The following is a 19,169-nucleotide window of genomic DNA, read 5'->3' as shown; positions in this document are numbered from 1 at the left end:
TGCTTGTGATTGGTCTGTTCATATTTTCTATTTCTTCCTGGTTCAGTCTCGGCAGGTTGTACATTGCTAAGAATTTGTCCATTTCTTCCAGGTTGTCCATTTTATTGGCATAGAGTTGCTTGAAGTAATCTCTCATGATCCTTTGTATTTCTGCTGTGTCAGTTGTTACTTCTCCTTTTTCATTTCTAATTCTATTGATTTGAGTCTTCTCCCCTTTTTTCTTGATGAGTCTGGCTAATGGTTTATCAATTTTGTTTATCTTCTCAAAGAACCAGCTTTTAGTTTTATTGATCTTTGCTGTCATTTCCTTCATTTCTCTTTCATGAATTTCTGATCTGATCTTTATGATTTCTTTCCTTCTGCTAACTTTGGGTTTTTTTTGTTCTTCTTTCTCTAATTGCTTTAGGTGTAAGCTTAGGTTGTTTATTTGAGATGTTTCTTGTTTCTTAAGGTAGGATTGTATTGCTATAAACTTCCCTCTTAGAACTGCTTTTGCTGCATCCCATAGGTTTTGGGTCATCATGTTTTCATTGTCATTTGTTTCTAGGTATTTTTTGATTTCCTCTTTGATTTCTTCAGTGATCTCTTGGTTATTAAGTAGTGTATTGTTTAGCCTCCATGTGTTTGTATTTTTTACAGATTTTTTTCCTATAATTGGTATCTAGTCTCATAGCATTGTGGTCGGAAAAGATACTTGTTATGATTTCAATTTTCTTAAATTTACCAAAGCTTGACTTGTGACCCAAGATATGATCTATCCTGGAAAATGTTCCATGAGCACTTGAGAAGAAAGTTTATCCTGTTGTTTTTAGATGGAATGTCCTATAAATATCAATTAAGTCCATCTTGTTTAATGTATCACTTAAAGCTTGTGTTTCCTCATTTATTTTCATTTTGGATGATCTGTCCATTGGTGAAAGTGGGGTGTTAAAGTCCCATACTCTGATTGTGTTACTGTCAATTTCCCCTTTTATGGCTGTTAGTATGTGCCTTATGTATTGAGGTGCTCCTATGTTGGGTGCATAAATATTTACAATTGTTATACCTTCTTCTTGGATTGATCCCTTGATCATTATGTAGTGTCCTTCTTTGTCTCCTGTAATAGTCTTTATTTTAAAGTCTCTTTTGTCTGATATGAGAATTGCTACTCCAGCTTTCTTTTGATTTCCATTTGCATGGAGTATCTTTTTCCTTCCCCTCACTTTCAGTCTGTATGTGTCCCTAGGTCTGAAGTGGGTCTCTTGTAGACAGCATATATATGGGTCTTGTTTTCGTATCCATTCAGCCAGTCTGTGTCTTTTGGTGGGAGCATTTAATCCATTTACACTTAAGGTAATTATCGATATGTATGTTCCTATTACCATTTTCTTAATTGTTTTGGGTTTGTTATTGCAGGTCTTTTCCTTCTCTTGTGTTTCTTGCCTAGAGAAGCTCCTTTAGCATTTGTTGTAAAGCTGGTTTGGTGGTGCTGAATTCTCTTAGCTTTTGCTTGTCTGTAAAGTTTTAATTTCTCCGTCAAATCTGAGTGAGATCCTTGCTGGGTAGAGTAATCTTAGTTGTCAATTTTTCTCCTTCATCACTTTAAATATATGCTGCCACTCCCTTGTGGCTTCCAGAGTTTCTGCTGAAAGATCATCTGTTAACCTTATGGGGATTCCCTTGTGTGTTATTTGTTGTTTTTCCCTTGCTGCTTTTAATATTTTTTCTTTGTATTTAATTTTTGATAGTTTGATTAATATGTGTCTTGGCATGTTTCTCCTTGGATTTATCCTGTATGGGACTCTCTGTGCTTCCTGGACTTTATTAACTATTTCCTTACCCATATTAGGGAAGTTTTCAACTATAATCTCTTCAAATATTTTCTCAGTCCCTTTGTTTTTCTCTTCTTCTTTTGGGACCCCTATAATTCAAATGTTGGTGCGTTTAATATTGTCCCAGCGGTCTCTGAGACTGTTATCAATTCTTTTCATTCATTTTTGTTTATTCTGCTCTGCAATAGTTATTTCCAGTATTTTATCTTCCAGGTCCCTTATCCGTTCTTCTGCCTCAGTTATTCTGCTATTGATCCCTTCTAGAGAATTTTAAATTTCATTTATTGTGTTGTTCATGATTGTTTGTTTGCTCTTTAGTTCTTCTAGGTCCTTGTTAAACGTTTCTTGTGTTTTCTCCATTCTGTTTCCAAGATTTTGGATCATCTTTACTATCATTATTCTGAATTCTTTTTCAGGTAGACTGCCTATTTCCTCTTCATTTGTTAGGTCTGGTGGGTTTTTACCTTGCTCCTTCATCTGCTCTTTGTTTCTTTGTTTCTCATTTTGCTTAACTTACTGTGTTTGGGGTCTCCTTTTTGCAGGCTGAAGGTTCGTAGTTCCCGTTGTTTTTGGTGTCTGTCCCCAGTGGCTAAGGTTGGTTCAGTGGGTTGTGTAAGCTTCCTGGTGTAGGGGACTGGTGCCTGTGTTCTGGTGGATGAGGCTGGATCTTGTCTTTCTGGTGGGCAGGTCCACATCTGATGGTGTGTTTTGGGGTGCCTGTGACCTTATTATGATTTTAGGGAGCCTCTCTGCTAATGGGTGGGGTTTTGTTCCTGTCTTGCTAGTTGTTTGGCATAGGGTGTCCAGCATCTGTATTGTTTTTGATTGTGTCTTTTTGCATAGCCTTTTGGTGGTCGCTCTAGATTAATTATATTGATATATACGTAATTTATCACAATCTGCTGCTATTATCATTTTTCTCGTTTGAGTTAAATATAGAAGGCTTACCTACCATTTAATCCTTTTATTTTCCTTTGTTTATAACATAATTGTTTTAAACCTCTCCTCTGCATGCATTTAATCAATCAGACAGTGTTACAATTTTTGCTTCAACATCAGTTACCTAATAGTTCATTTACCTCTTTCTTGTTTCATTCTAGCTTAACTACCAGTCATCTGCCCCACTTATTACTTATAAAATATAAATCAGAGATAAAGTGCTGTAGATGAGGTAATATCAGTGCCACTCTGCTGAGCGCAGGAACTACAGAATAGTCTACGTCCTCAGTCAGGGGTAAGGTATGGGAGTAGGGTCAAGTTCATTGGCCAGTAGGGCAATATTTTAGTTCTTGTCATTTTTGTTTTCATTAAGTTTCTTTCTCATTTTGTTTCAGTTATTAATGGTAAGAAATTTGGAATGCTTATTGAAAGAAGTGCAAAATGTGTTCCAAAACCAAATATAACATTTAAAAAATTAGTTTCTGTTTCTCAGTATCTGTATCCTTGCTTCAGGGTTCCTGCTGATATACACAGTGTCTGTGAAAAGTAGAGGAAAACATTCCCACTGGGGGAAGAATTGTAAAAAGGTGCCATTTTTAGGGCTGCTCTAGCCCCACAATATGTGCGCTGAATTTTCTACCCTCACCCTCTTAGCAGGGTCCCTCTCTGCTGGGCTCAACCTGCCTCACTGTTACCTGTGACCCTGCCTTCCTTACCTCTCTGAATTTCTCTCATGTTTTGATCTAAAGAAATTTTCTAAGAAATCTGCTCAGATATATTATTTTTCTTTTATTCTGATATCTTGGTTTCTTTCAAGAGGAATAAAATGTAAATTAAATGTAGATTTATTTCTATTCAAAATTCAGTATTAATAAAAGCAATTGTAGCTCTTACCACACCTGTCGTAAGTAATTTCCAGCAACAGGTAACAGGTGTTTTGAGGAAAAGGGGACTTCGTGGTCAAAATAAGTTGAGAAAATGGTACATAATCTATCCCATTTTTGTATATTTATATAGTAACAACTCTCAAAAGTTATGTAGTAAAGAAATTCTTGCTTAACTTTGTTTAATCTAGCATTTAACTATATAATTCTACATAATTAAATAATCCAAATTTATTTACCTACATAATTCCTCTTCAATATATTTCATTTTATTTTACTTTGCATATCACCAATTAATAAGTTTTAGTCTATTAATGCCTATTAAAACCAATTTTAGCTTGGGAAATATAAGTTACAAATAATTTATTTGGTTTCTACAATATGTGGGATGTTATACTATGCACTGATATAATTAATCTTTCTTGACTTTTTTAAAGTTAATAACAAATCTGTAACTTTACTGTCATCTCCTCTATAGAAAGTTCTCTTAGTCTGCATCTTATGGACCTTTTCAGGTTCTAATGAATGGCATGAACAGTCCCCAAATTGGATATGGTATTTTGTGTAAGATGTGCACATTTCTGTAGAAAGGGCTCATTGTTTTAAAATTCAGTCTTCAAAGAGTTTGTGACCTTTGTAAGATTAAGACCTACTCTTCTATAGGAGGTAGTTGCCACCATTTGTGTAGTTTTTCCTTTCCCAAATCAAGGTACTGCATTAAACATCAATTTAGGTATCTAAACAAGATGTAAAGATACATTATAATATATGGGTGAAGGCATTTAGCACATTTTGTTTTTATTTCAACTACCTATAATGATTATAACTTGTATAAAAGGGCAGGGGAAGTCACACTCTTTATGTTTTTATATTAAATAGCAGATTCAAATTTTATTTTTCATTGTTGCTTTAGTTTCCTGATGTGTTTTATTTTGGTCTGTTTATATTTATTCACAAATGGTTACTAAATAGCGACTAGTTGCCATATATTAGATATTATGAAATAAAAATAAGAATCATCATGTGATTTTAAGGGCTAAGTCTTTATTTGAACTTTACATTTCTTGGACAATAATTAGTAAGGTTAATATGCTAGAGAGCAGGCCATTGCAGAAGGTGTTTCCCCCCCTCCCCCCCAAAAAACAACAGAAATTGAAGGGATGCATTTTTAGCAGTTTGTTGAACAGCCAAACTTACTCCTGTTTTGTTACTTCAGACACCTGTTCTGATGCTATTCCTTGGCTCTGTATCACAGAACTTCCCATTAATGACTGTCCTTTTATTTCTAGTTTGATTCTTAATTCCATAAAATTTCTATTTTCATTCTTCCACTATTCCTATCCATCCAACATCTTTTTATAAAAAGTCTATTTTATATTGAAAACAGGGAGGGACCATTTTTTATCTGTATTCTATAAAGTGATGTGGGCAGGATTTAGGTCCCAGCGTGTAATTTTAATAATTTAAGTGATCTGCCTGGGAATGAGGAATGGCTGAGGGTGTAAAATCTGAAACCTTGACCTTAATAGCATCATGTTTGAAAAAGCTGAATTAATTACTCTAAGAAAATAATGTACAAATGTAGTAACATATGAAGAAAATGTTTCCTTGGGAGAAAAATGAATTAATTATGGTAAAAAATTTTCAGCAGAAACAACACTGCATTCTTTTAAAGTGAAATCATAAATAGAGGTAAACTAATATTTCCGGAATTACTGACACTCCATATACAACGTGTATATTTTTCTTGGCCTTAAAATTTTTTTCCACTAAATCAGATTCATTGCATTTGGCAAGATTTTCAGAAAGAGCATGAGGTTATTTGGGGGATGAGTATTTGACATGTTCACACAATGTACAGTTCAGGGTTCAAAGTTGAAATCACAGCACTGTTTTTCTTGACAAGAATTCTCTCTGGCAAATTGCCTAGGAAAATTCTGGTAGGTTTCCTTGCATCCCACCCAATATTCAACTAATATTATAAAATCAGTCATCAGCTGGGACTAACTAATTGCTCTAGAGTTATTTATCTGAATAAGATGACTCTCCATTAGACTTGTTCAAACAATGGGACACATTTAATTGAAAGACTCAAATATTCTTTTGCCTAAAAATTGGTGAGAAAATATATGTTGAATTTGTATCTTTGATAATATGCCAATTATATTATTGGTAAGTTATAGAAATATCTGTATATCTCAGGATAAAATCTAAGTAGGAACTTCTTAGAAATGTTTCTGCTCTAACTCCATTTAATGACATGTTACTGTTGTACTCTTACTATGCCATCAACATTTCACTTGTTAATTTATTTTGGTGGCTATAGTGCTGAAATTTTATGTCATTTTGTACTATAGACTCTGCCTCATGGAAAATATTATAGTGGTATTCAGAGAGTATAGACTCAGATTGGCTATTATAGTGTGAGTCTAAAATTTGATTTTAAGAGTGTGAGCATGTTGCTGAATCCAAGTTTGTGTGACTGACGCACAGTAAGGCCAAACAAACTGAAATGCCAGAATTTGGAGCTGAGAAAGGTTTATTGTGAGGGCCAAGCAAGGAGAACAGGCAACTCGTGCTAAAAAAAACCCGAACTCCATGATGGTTTTCAGGAAAGAGGTTTTAAAGGCAGAATTTGGGGTGCGGACTGCAGGGTGTGTGATTTTCTTCTGATTGGTTGGCAGTGAGGTAACAGGGCAGTGCTCCAGGCATCTTGTGCACAGCCTGAAGTTACCATCCTCCACCTGGGTGGAGTCCTTACTTCCTGCAGAAGAACTCAAAGATAGTTAGGTACATCCCTTGAGGAGGAGCTAGGACCTTATTGCTGCACTATTGTTTGGCTGCTTTTCCTTTGTTTCTGCATTCCTTCACTTCCCTGCTTAGTAACTGTTTGAATCTGACCTTTGAAGCTCAGGAAAGGTTTAGGAGGCTGAAGTCTTTTCCCTACAAATGAAAGTGGGGACATGAAAAGGCTTTTGTACCTGGGAGGACCCCACACGGTCCTGCTTGATTTCAAGCAGGCTGTGAAATGTTGAACAACTAGTGTAATTCTAGTGGAGTTCTTCAGTGTCTCCCAATAGAATTAAATATTGCTTTTTGAAAGAAGTTGATTTGGGATTAAGAGCTGTAATTTGTAATGTGTCATTGCAAAACATTATGTAAAATGGCCATGTTTGTAAATATGCAAGGTTTAGGTAAAATAAGTAATTTGGATGCTAAAGCAAAAATTAGGGGTGCAAATTTTTGTTTTATTTCCAAGTTTTCTTTCCTGTATACTATCAACTCTCTCTGCATTTTGTAGTTAAATTGGTGCTATGTAGAACCTGAAGCTTTATAGCAAAGTTCTACTTTTTTCTTTCTAACAATGTTTACAAGCATTTCACCATCATAAAATACTTTTCATTTTATTTTTTATTTTTATGTTTATATTCACAACAGAGATTCATTCATTTATTAATATGCATTTATTGAACATGAATTATGTACCAGACACTGTTCTAGTCCCTCAGAATTTACTAATGACTAAGACAGGAAAAACTTCCTACCATAATGATGTTTACATTATAGCAGGAGAGAAGACAATAAACAAACAAATCCAATGGCTAATTCTTAGTTCTCATCTTAGTTGACTTACAGCAGCATTCAACACAGCTGATCTTTTTCAATACTTTGCAACACTTTCTTTACTTAGTTTTGGGATTTCCCCAGGTTTTCTTCTCTGTCTGTTCATTCTCTATTTCCTTTGCTGGTTCCTCCTTATCTTCTTGATTTCTTAATATTGACATGCTCCACGGCTGTCCTTGAACTTCTTCTCCTCCTTGTCTTCTTTGCATCCTTGATGATTGTATTTATTAGCTTAGCTTTAAATACACTCTCTACTCTGACAACTGCCTATTCATTAGTCTCCAACTTAGACCTCTCCCTTGATCTCCAGGTTCAGTATGGAATTGTTCACTCCATATATCTTCTTTAATATCTGATACACATAAAGTCCTGATTGTACCTTCCGGATTGGCTTGTCCTGCAGGCTTTTCCATTTTAGTAAATGGTAACCCCAGCCAAAAATCTAAGAGCTATCGCTCACTTCTCTTTCTCTTCTAACACATCTCTAGTCCATTGTCTTTTTGATCTCATTACCCCTCATTTTCCCAACTCCAGCCATTCTAGCCTCCATGCTGTTCCTCCAGTACACCTTATATGGTTCAGCCCGAGGGCCTTCTGCTGGAAATCTCATCTCCCAGATTTACTCATGGCACACTCCCTCACATCCTTCAGGTTTGTTCCCAAACTCACTTCTGTGAAACCTTCCTGGACCTACTGAAAAATTATACACCCCTTATTTATGTTCCTTACTAAGTTTTTCTTTATTGCATTTATCCCTGTCTAACATACTAAGTATTTTACTTCCTTTGTACTTTTGCTAGCTCCTCTCCTGCTAGAATGTGAGCTCCATGGGCAGGAAATTTCATGTTTTGCTCTGTACCTGGAATGGTATCTGGCATGCGGTAAGTCCTCAGTGGAATGCGGGGCTCCAGAGCAGAGGAACCACATCTCTGCAGGGTTTCCCTCCCTCCTTCTTCCCTCACCATTTCCCCTCCTTTCCTTCTTCCTTCCCTCTTTCTCTCCCTTCCTTCCTCCCTTCCCCGGCCCCCTTCCTCTTCCTCCTCTTTCTTCATTGTTCTTAATAGGCTTGGAGAAGCCGCTGAGTTAAAGCCCGTTTTCTATTTCTGGCTCTCTGTTTGGATCGGCAGTCACTTGGTTATGTGGGAAATCCGTGCCTAGTCTTCCTGAGGTGTGGGCTGCCTGGACATCATAGAAGCCTCTTCATCTTCAGGGTCATGGCCTGTTTTTTGTTTTGTTTTGTTTTGCTAATTGCTTTATAACCACAACAAACTAGTACAGAGTATGCCCTGTACAAAGCAACACAATAAAGATTGAGGTGCTCCCTTGGGCAAGGCTGAAGATTTCAGCCTGTGATATTTGGAATTTAGGCTACAGTCCTTGTTTTTGGATGGATCACTGGGTGTGTGACACAGTCCATGCTTTTGACCAGATTCGAACAGGAGAATGGCCACTTGGCCCAGGTAGAAGTAGATGAAGTGTTTGGTTTCATGTGTCACATAAGTACCGAAGTTCCTCCCCACAGTGCAGTGGCAGGTGGGGTTCTACTTCTTGTCAAACTCCTTCTTGATATGGGCAGCAGTGTCCTTCTCTGTATTTCTCCAGTGCCTGAGTAGCGCGCTCCACCGAGTCCTGTTGCGTCTCCTCCAACATATCGGCATTTTTGATCACGGCCTTTCGGTCACACATGGTTACCAAAGAGCAGCGGCTGGCTGACTGCAGCGGTCTCCTGGGGGAGAGGCTGGTGAGGCTCAGACCCTTAGAGAGGAGCGGTCCCTACTGAAGCCGTGGCGCATCTATCAGGGTCACAGCCTATTAACCCTATAATTTGAATTCTGCTCCTGGCAGCTCAGCAGTCATTGAATGCCATTGATATGTGGCTGCAAAAGTTCTGTTTGGGGAGTGGCTTGTTCTTCTAGTGAGTGTCCGAGCTGCTGCCCACCATCGTGGCTCTGGATAACCCTCCTTTAGTACCTCCTATGATACTGTGCTACATTCACAGACTCATTTATTTTTCTCCATGGCAGTAAATTGTAAGCTCTATGAGAATAGGAACATTTTTTGAAAATAAATATTTGTTGAATAAAGGAAAGAATGTCTAAATTTCACTTATAGATAGAAAAATCTAAAAACAAAAAGATGGAAACTATTTTATGATGATAAAATATTGGTAATAAGCACATAGTTTTTTCTTTCATTTGCTTTATCTATGCTATTTCTAAAAAAAGTCTTTGTCTTTTTTTGGCACAAAGTTTCCAGTTCTTATACAGTGTACACCCTATTTTTTATTTACTTTCATTCATGTTAATGGGAATCTGGAGCTGGATGAAGAGGAATAAGTGTGCCTAGCTTGCCATCTTTCCCAGAATATTTTCACCAATGTTTATGTTTTTTAATAAACGTGTTGTAATGAAAAATACTTCTCAGCTTTTTTACTCACCTTATATGCTTGATAGAGCAATAAATGACTTTGTCCACTCTCAAAGAACAAAAATTTATTCTCATCAAGGAGACTTAAAAAAAAAATCTTTTCTTTGTGTGACAAGGCAGGTATTGAGCAGTTGTTTTCCTGCACCTATTGTCCTTAATTTTTTCTGTTCATCTCTTCATTCCCAAATATGCAAAACTACAGAGAAAAAAAGTTATAAAAGGCTAAAGATATGTGATTTCTCCTGAGGTGTTATTCTGTAGAAACATCTGGGTGTGTCATGTACCTGAGTGATTATAAAACAAACATTTTATATATGTTTGTAAATAGGTCATTTCCCTTAATGTGTGCACAGCCTTCTAAATAATATATCCCAATAGTCTGTAACAATGCATTCCTAAAAATAATCCATGGTGATAACTAAATGCTGCTTCTAGGAATGGAAGAATAGAAAAGAGAAAGATTTGTGAAAAAATTAGAGGAACAGTTTACCTCATTGAAAGTACTGGTTCAAGTTCTTCTTTTCTCTGTTTGTCAGAACTACAAATGAATTATTTTACTCTTTGTATGTAAGCACAAATAGCTTTGATGGTTATAAAGAAATAGTTCATGTATGTGTCATTGATTTAAATTACTTGAAAACCATTCCAATTTTAAGCAAATAATTACATGTCACAATTTCATGCTAAATATGTTGTTACTTTTTACTAAAATCTTAAGTGTAAGATTCAGTATAATATAAAAATTACATAAATAAATACCAATTAATTCATTTGCTCTTAGAGTAACCTTCTTACTCAGAGTGAGTTAAAAAAAGGATACCCAATTTTTTATCTTATTTGAAATTATAAAATTATTTTAAGAAAAATTTAATTTAGGAAGTTTTATTTTTCTGTATAATCATTGGGAATTGTGTAGAAAATTTCTTTATTATATTTATTATTTATATATTATTATTATTTTATATGTTTATTAGATGTGTATAGCTCTTCACGTTGCCAGTATCATCAAGTAAAATGCTGCCAACCCCTTCCATATGTCATACCTTTTTAAATATGTCTTTGGTGTCTACACAGTCATGGCCTCATTGCAGGGATTCAGTAAATATTTGTTACTTACTCAGTTCATTCATTCTTTCATTCAACAATTATTTATCAAATACCTGTTATGTATCAGATATTTAATGCAAAAGGTAAACTGTAAATTTACATTTATTTATATCAAAATTTATATTTTGGATGTTATACCTTGGAAAATATTCTATAAATATCATTAGGTGAGCAGTTATTCTTAAAATAATGTTCTATTCACCTTAGTTCTTATTGTTATAAATACTGGTTCACAAAACACCATGTTAGATCCCAATAATGTCACTTATTTTAAGGCTGTAGCAAGGACATTTTTTGCTCTCTGATATCAATGATCCTCTTCTCCTATAATGAAAGGACTCTTGTTTTGTAGCAGGACATGTGGCTACAGAGTAAGCACTACATTTTCTAAGCTCCCTTGGAGGTGATGTGTGCGGTTTCCAGATTTTCCTTAAAGGACGAAGAGCTGGCCCTCTGCCACCTTTTCCCCATCCTGCTGCTTTGAAAAGTGTTTGTGGTGATGGATCGATCATCTTGTACCATGTGGATAAGAGCAGTATCTGAGGGATGACAGAGCTACGTGATAGAAAAAGCCTGGGTCCCCCATAAAATCCCTAGACTATCATTTCCATACTGTAATGTGAAAGGAATAAACCTCTGTTTTCTTTATGGACTGTATTTGAATCTCTGTTATGCATTTCCTAAGACAGAATTTGGTACCAGAAATGGGGTGCATGAAGTGGCATAACCTAGATCTGTGGCATAATATGTTTAGCACTTGGGAGGCAGGAAGCACAGACACAGATATTGGAAGTTGAAAAGCTGGTTGATCCCTGATATGCTGAGGCAAAGCATTGATATAACTGTTGATTACAGTATTTTAGAAGGCAGATTAAATGGTGACGGAGGCCATATATAACATTAGGGGAAGTCACTGGAAAGCTGCAGGATCTTCATGTGTGTTGGCAGCTTCTTGCTCTTCCAGCAAAATCCTATGACAGAGATGAACTCAGGCTAGAGTTAACCAGTCTGCAAGCAAAGGTGGAAGGGCATATAGTTCTGTTAAGAAAGGCTCTTTGTGCCAGGTTAGCAAAATAATTTCACTGAGAGTCCTATAATTTGAGGCCTTTGAGGGTTGAAAAAGTCAACTCCTGTATTCCAAACCAAAGCAATTATAGCTGGTAGCTTCAAAGCCACTGCCTTAGTAGGAGATAAATTCAATGTCCTGCCAGATTTGGGAACCAGACGAGAAGCAAAATCAGATTAAGAGTATTGCTTTTCCACCCAAACAAAATGGTTTAGATAGCCTGGATGTAGCTTCCATCCAGAGAGGGGGTAAGGAAAGCACACAGGGTAATAAGGAAAAGACAAGCATCTTCAGGCTTAAAGAATACATCTAGATTAAATCTTTGGCTATAGATACTTACATATGGAACTAATCCAAAACAAATTGCCTGGAAGCTAGCTAAGGTTTTGAGGGAATTGTATGGCTACAGAGCAACAACATAGCCTGCAAAAGCCTGGAATTGTTCAACCCTTTAGAAAATTCCTGGGCCGCCAAATCTGGACCAGCGAGGAGAAGGCTACAAAAATATCAGTCTCCAAGAAGAGCAATCTTTGTACCACCTGCTTGATTCATGGCAAGGGAGGACAAAAGATAGGACAGCACCCGCCAGGGGGTAGAACCAAAGGCTTTGGAAGAAAGCACACATTTCTTCCAGGAAAGCAGAATCAGGGCCTTCCAGATGAGACTAATCCATTGTTGGTTCATGGAATATTTGTAATGCCTACTTAGTAGGATTTGATTATTGCCATGGCCCAGTGACTGCTATAAATTTCCCAATCCCTCTTTGCTCAATAGGGGCTGTTTAGTTTGCAGTATCTACTTCTTCACAAGCCATGAGTATTGAGTGTATGGGGACAGATAAACTTGTTTTAGTTTGTAGGTTGCCAAATCATGAGGCTCCACATCCATGATTAATGAAGGGAAAGAGCTATACATCATCCAGAGAGGAGAGACTTTTAGCTGGGTACAGTAACCAGTGGGACTTTGGAATTTTCTCCCTTGTGGAGGTAATCAATGTATTCTATGTGAAGGAGAGAGATTGTGATGGATATTTGGGTTGCCACATGAATAGACTGTGGCAAATAATGCTAGTTGTATTTAAATGTCCATTCTCTCCTTTAACAGAGATACAGACATACCTCTGAGATGTTGCATGTTCAATTTTAAACCACCACAATAAAGTGAGTATCACAATTAAGTGAGATACACAATTTATTTTTGTTTCCCAGTGTATATAAGAGTTATGTTTATACCATACCGTAGTGTATTAAATGTGGAATAGCATTATGTCTAAGAAAACAACGTTCATGCCTTAATTAAAAATACTTTATTGCTAAAAAATGCTAACCATCATCTGAGCCTTCAGTTGAGTCATAGTAGTTACATTAAAGATCACTGATTTCAGATCATCACAACAAATATAATAATAATGAAAAAATTTGAAATATTGTGAGAGTTAACCAAACTGTGACACAGAGACATGAAGTGAGCAAATACTGTTGGAAAAGTGGCACCAATAGACTTGCTTCATGCAGGGTTGCCACAAACCTTCAATTTGTAGAAAACACAATAACTGTGAAGTGTAATAAAGAGAAGCACAACAAAACAATGTATGCCTGTAAAGCCCCTGATTTTTGGCTATGTGCAGGACTGCCAAAAATAAAGTTTTTTTACCTTCCTTGTAGTTAGGTGTGGCCACATGACTAATGGATGTAAGGAGACTTTGTGGGTGCAGAATCTGGGATGTTTTTAAAAGGCAAGTGTGTTGCATTCCTGTCACCCTTCTTCTATCCCATTTTTTCGAACACAAATGAGGTAGTGAGCTATCTTGGAACAAGAACTAAGGATGATTTTGAGGGAAAGGTAGACCAATAAGATAGAAGGAGATTTTGTCCTTGGGTAACTTTGTGTAGCAGAGCTCCCATACTAGTTCTGTATTGCTCCCCTTAAGAATATTTCACAAGGGAGAAGTACACTTTTATTACATTAAGAGGGTTGATATTTGGGTCTTGTATCAGTCAGCTATTGCTGCATAACAAACAATATAAAAATTTCAGTGGCATACAAAAATAATCATTTATTTCTTGCTCATGATTTTATGAATTGGTTGGAACAGTTCTGTTTCATACTTCAGGTAGAATGGTAAATTCTGCTTCATATTCTCATACTTCTCCTAAGATCATATGAGTGTGTATACTGTTTGTAGCTAAGAGTTATGAGAGCCAGATAAATGACTGTAGTGAACTGTCCTACATAATGGTGAACTATTATGCATTTATGAATATCATGTAGGTGAAAGAGAAGTTGAATGATGGTTTTGAGTTTTGAAGGTGTAATTTAGTACTGTATTGAGTGGAAGTAAATTACTATATCAGTGCTAATGCTAGTGTAGCTATACAAAAATCCTGCTATTTTGCCATCTCTCTATCTAGAACTGTAAAAAGGCCTGGGATTTTACCCTACTTGCACACTAATAAGTTAGCCTGCTATAGTTTTATAGATGCTGACGGGAGACAAGACTCTTGGGTCAGAGATGATGAACAATTTATTATTCACAGCATTAGCAGCAACCAGAAAATCAGCATTTTTTTGCACCTGTTTTCTGGGCTCCAGTTCCCATAAGGAAACACAAAGAGGGTGAGCTGTTACCTGCACACTCTATGGGTTGCATTACAGGAGAAGAATCCAGAGCATACAGAGCCCAGAATTTTTAATAATGGGTGGTAAGCATCCTGCCTTTTGCTACAGAGGGGAGACAGTATCTTTATCTTCCAAAGTTGTAAACAAATGTGTCTCTTACTGCAGAGTAAATACCACATCTTCCAAGGCTGTTCACGATACAAACATACTTGAAATGATCTTCTGGAATAAAGGACAGTCAGTATCACTACTAGCAACAGGTGTAGAAATGAGAGATCCATGGAGAACTGTCTCCCAAACTGCTTTTGCCAAAGTCATTAGTGACATTCTAATTTTTGTTCTAACGTGTACTTTTGTCTGCTTATCTAACTTGATCTCTTACAGCTTGCGGCTCTATTGTCATTTTACCCATTCTGGTTTAATTACACCTTTTTCTCTAGGCTTTCTTCTTACTCCTTTGACTTTTTATTCATTCTTTCTTCATTTATCAAATATGTTTTGAGCACTTCATATGCTCCAGGTAGTCTTGTAGGCACTGAGAAGGGAATAATACAAAAAAAGCACCTTTGCTTTCATGAAACTTGTAGTCTAGTAGGGGAAGTCAGATAATAAGTGAGATAAATTAAATGATATATAATATTTTAGGTGGTGGCAAGTACTAAGGAGAAAATTAATGCAAGGTAAAGGAATAGAGGAATAGGAAGATTCCAGTGGGTTGCCATTTGAGAACAAAGGCTTTTCTGAGAAAGTAACATTTGAATAAAAATCTGAAATAAGTGAGCAAACCTTGAGGCTGTTTGAGCCCTATTTGAGGGTGGATGGAAGAGATCTAGGAAAAGCCAACAGGAAATGCAAGGCCTTGAGCCCATAGTGGGCCTCGTGCGTCTGAGGAATAGCAGGAAGTGTCCTATTACTTATCCGTTTATTGTTCAGCTTCCAAAGGTCATCCTAACTCTGACAATATAAACTTAATTTTTTTTTTCTTCTACAAATTTATGGTTTTATGTGTGTGTGTGTGTGTGTGTGTGTGTGAGAGAGAGAGAGAGAGACATGCTTCATCCATTTGTAAGAGTTAAGGTAGAGAATTTTCCAAAAGGTTGTCTAGTTTTTCTAAGATAATTTATTGAGTAATCTTTTTCTTCTTTCTCCATTGATTTGAAATGTTACCTTTGTCATTTAAAGAATTAAAATAAATTCTTATCTGAATTAAGCTTTTTTTTTTTTTTTACTTTCTTCTGTTGCATTCATCTATCAATTTTTAAAATTCATTAAGAAGCTATTTTAATTACATGACTTTTTTTTAGAAATTTCTAGACTTTCCTCCTTATTTTTCCAATTGAAATGTATAATCCCTATGTCTGATTTCAACATTTTCTTGGTATTTTAATTTATATTGCACTTAATAGATGACAGATAGATAAATAGATAAATGAGTATGGCAACTGAGTCATCCCATACAAGAATGTGATTTGTTTATTAATTTATTTAAATATTCTTTTATACTCCTTAATAGATCTTTAAGGTACAATAATGTGTCTTTTTGGTTATTGGGTTTATACTTAGGCCTTTTTTTTTCAATTGTGTTTAGGTGTTAGTAACATTGAACATAATAGAGAAATACACATCTCCGGACCTAATTTTAACAGTTAATATGCTTTATTGTCAGCCTCAGGTAATTCTTAGAATTCAAGTTTCAGTTATTTTGTTTATTATTCTAATGAACTTATGACATATCCAGTATAGAAAGTATAGAAAGTTATCAAACATATTTCTAAGTGAGAGTTTTGGTGTTCTGGGCTTTGCGTATATAACAATGATGAGGCAGTTACTGATCCTGTGACAGAAACATACCCCAAGTGATCATCTAATCTTCTGTCTCCCCCTGGATAGAGCTAAATTAAAAACATCAGGCAAAGCAGCTTAATGTACTTATTGGAGATTTAGGTCAAGACAAGAAGATCCACATATTCCTCTGGTACAGTCTGCAAAGTATAGAGTCATTTTGCAGATGGTCTTATATCCCAATGGGGCGAAGATATACCACCTGCATTTTTCTATTTTGTTTTGATTTTTAGTCAAAGTTTGCATGATGGCATGGAGACTATCCAACTCACTTTCCTACCATAGTCTGATTATTATTTAAGTCATGATGTTTATCAATAAAGTTCTTTGTTTTGTGGGTACAAGTAAAATATTCAGTTTTTCTTAAGATTTATTTTGCTCTGAATTTTCACAATGAAATTGTTTCATGCTTAATTTGATTATTTTTATAATAAAAACAGAGTTACTTTTTAAATTATCTCTAGCTTCATTCTTGTTTTCCTTATTTCCTTATTGGCTACTGATATTAACAATTAGCCAAGCCTGATTCTTGATGCAATTTCATATTTTTTTCATGTAGAGGTAGAAAAGGTTTACTTCTAAAAGCAAATAAATGAAAATAATTTAATAATTTTATTAAACATGATTGTGTGTCTTACTGGATTCATAAATCTATTTTTTAAAAACATTTAAAATAATGATCATAATTGATAATTATATTTTTTGAATTTTCCAGGATTACAATGAAATTAAATAATTTATAATATTTTCTACTTTGCTAACCATGTACTTAACTATCAGGTTTTCAATCCATTTTGTTTTGTTTAATTTCTAAGAATGCCAACATCTAAAAAACACTGACAAACTTATCTTCTGAAGCTAGAAGGTCCCACAGTCCCCTTCAGTACTTTATTTTTAATTCAGTTCAATACTTATAGATATTAATTTTTCACCAAAATGTACAACTTCTTTCTCAAAGCCAGAAAGTTACTGATTCATAAGGTAGACTACCTTGTTACTAATTCAAATAGCTTTTTGGTCCCCCAATCATTTCTCTCTTCCTCTTCCCACATGTCTTACTTGCCTGGAAAAGATATGCAATAAAGCAGTGGAGCAAAGTACATTATGCTGGCACAAAATTTTAAAAAATCATTATTTTGAGATTGCTTATAACAGCAAATCAAACCCAAGAAGCTAGTTTTAGAATTAAGTCCTAGTGCTAGAAAAAAAGACACCTCACATAACTGCAAACCTTTAATTTTACCAGCCTATATAAAAACTTATCAGTACTGTATTTGATACCAAAGAGGGGAAGAGAATAAAAAAGTTGCCTTTTCAAACAATGCTATTAGTAAATACGTTGACATTCATATCAAATATGAGAGAGACAACATGAATCCAGAAGAATAGTACATCATAAAGTTTTCATTACGCATGGATGATTCCACAGAAGTAATATACTTACTAATATCATACAGCTTGGAATCCCTGAAGACAAATGCTTAGAAGAATATTATTTGTTCCAAAGAAGCTCTATATCAAACATCTGAGAATAAAATGTTCAAAGTGGTAAAGGGATACTTGAAACCAAGAACATACTAAGGAAGCACTCACCAAAATATCTTTGGGCATTGAAGGTTATGTTAGGTTGTAGGAAAACATATGAGATTTACATCAAAAGTTCTTTTTAAACCCTAGAATTCAAAAATACGTTATTTAATTAACATTAGATATATTTACATATGTCAGTGTTTGTCCATAGATTTACAGTCCATATTAAAAGATGTTATTAAAATGGTGATTGGTAATAGAAAATGAGGGTGATATACATATAATGGTAATTAAATCCAAGCTGTTAAAATATCTTTTTCATCTTTATTCAAAGAAATATGATCAGAACACAATTTCATACTGAAGTGCATTGGTTCTTCAAGGAGAGTTAGGCAAGAATTTATAAAATTATTGATGAATTGTGTGTGTGTGTGTGTGTGTGTGTGTGTGTGTGTGTGAGAAAGAGAGAGAGAGAGAGATGAAGGAGTATAAGGAAGAGGAGGGGCTGGTTTCTTACTTTGCATATTTTTAAAAAGCATTGTTGTTGGCATTCAAAATAGTGCACTTTGTATTTTTTCAGCTTCCAAGGAGCTTAATTAAAGTACTTTAACAGGTACTGATAGAGTTAATGGAAAAATCTGAATCCTAAACATTTAAGATGAGCAAAGCAACATCTGTGTAGGATTGAGGAAAATCTTTAATATTTTTAAATACTTGAAGGTTTAAAGTCAGCATTACCACCAGACTGTTCACTGTTAAATTTGTCACACACAAAAAAGAGGGAAGACATTTTAAAGGACTGATTGCTCCCATGAAATATTGATATAATTTAAACAGAATTATATGAATTCTGGTAATTTTGTAAGAAAGCAATTAAATACAAGCAACGTATATTCATTTGATACCACCTACTTGTGTGAACAAAATTTGTCATTAATATCACTATGAAAAATTTAAAGAGATCATCATTAAAAAGTCTTGATAAGGATTTGTGTATAGCTATTTCGAACGTAAAACCATATACTAAAGCATTATGTCCACAGAAGAAATTTCATGTTTCTTATTAAAAGTTAGAAAACATTTTTTGGAAAGTGCATTTATAGTCGATATTTTAAATCTTCCCTAATACTTTGTATTTTATTTATATTATAGTCATAAAATGCAAAGGAAATGTAATATTTTTTTCCTCTAAGTCTTATACAGATGCTCCCAGAGTCAGTTTTGTGAAAATTTTATTTCTATGTGTGTCATGAAAAAAAGGCTATGAGTCACTTCTTTATAATGCAGCAAGGGAGAAAAGTGAGTCAATAACTGGTGAAA

The 19,169-nt window shown here is 35.2% G+C and overlaps 1 protein-coding gene and 1 pseudogene across 2 annotated transcripts in view; one reads left to right on the top strand and one right to left on the bottom strand.

The window, feature by feature from the left end:
* Positions 1–19,169, top strand: part of CFAP299 (cilia and flagella associated protein 299) — a 612,278-nt gene that overhangs the window by 62,924 nt on the left and 530,185 nt on the right. The gene's annotated exons all lie outside the window — the stretch shown is intronic.
* Positions 8,512–8,950, bottom strand: LOC137764434 (dynein light chain 1, cytoplasmic-like; annotated as a pseudogene).

This window comes from Eschrichtius robustus, chromosome 4 (assembly GCF_028021215.1).
Source record: "Eschrichtius robustus isolate mEscRob2 chromosome 4, mEscRob2.pri, whole genome shotgun sequence".
NCBI classification, from domain to species: Eukaryota; Metazoa; Chordata; class Mammalia; order Artiodactyla; family Eschrichtiidae; genus Eschrichtius; species Eschrichtius robustus.
This window is presented reverse-complemented; position numbering and strand designations above follow the sequence as displayed.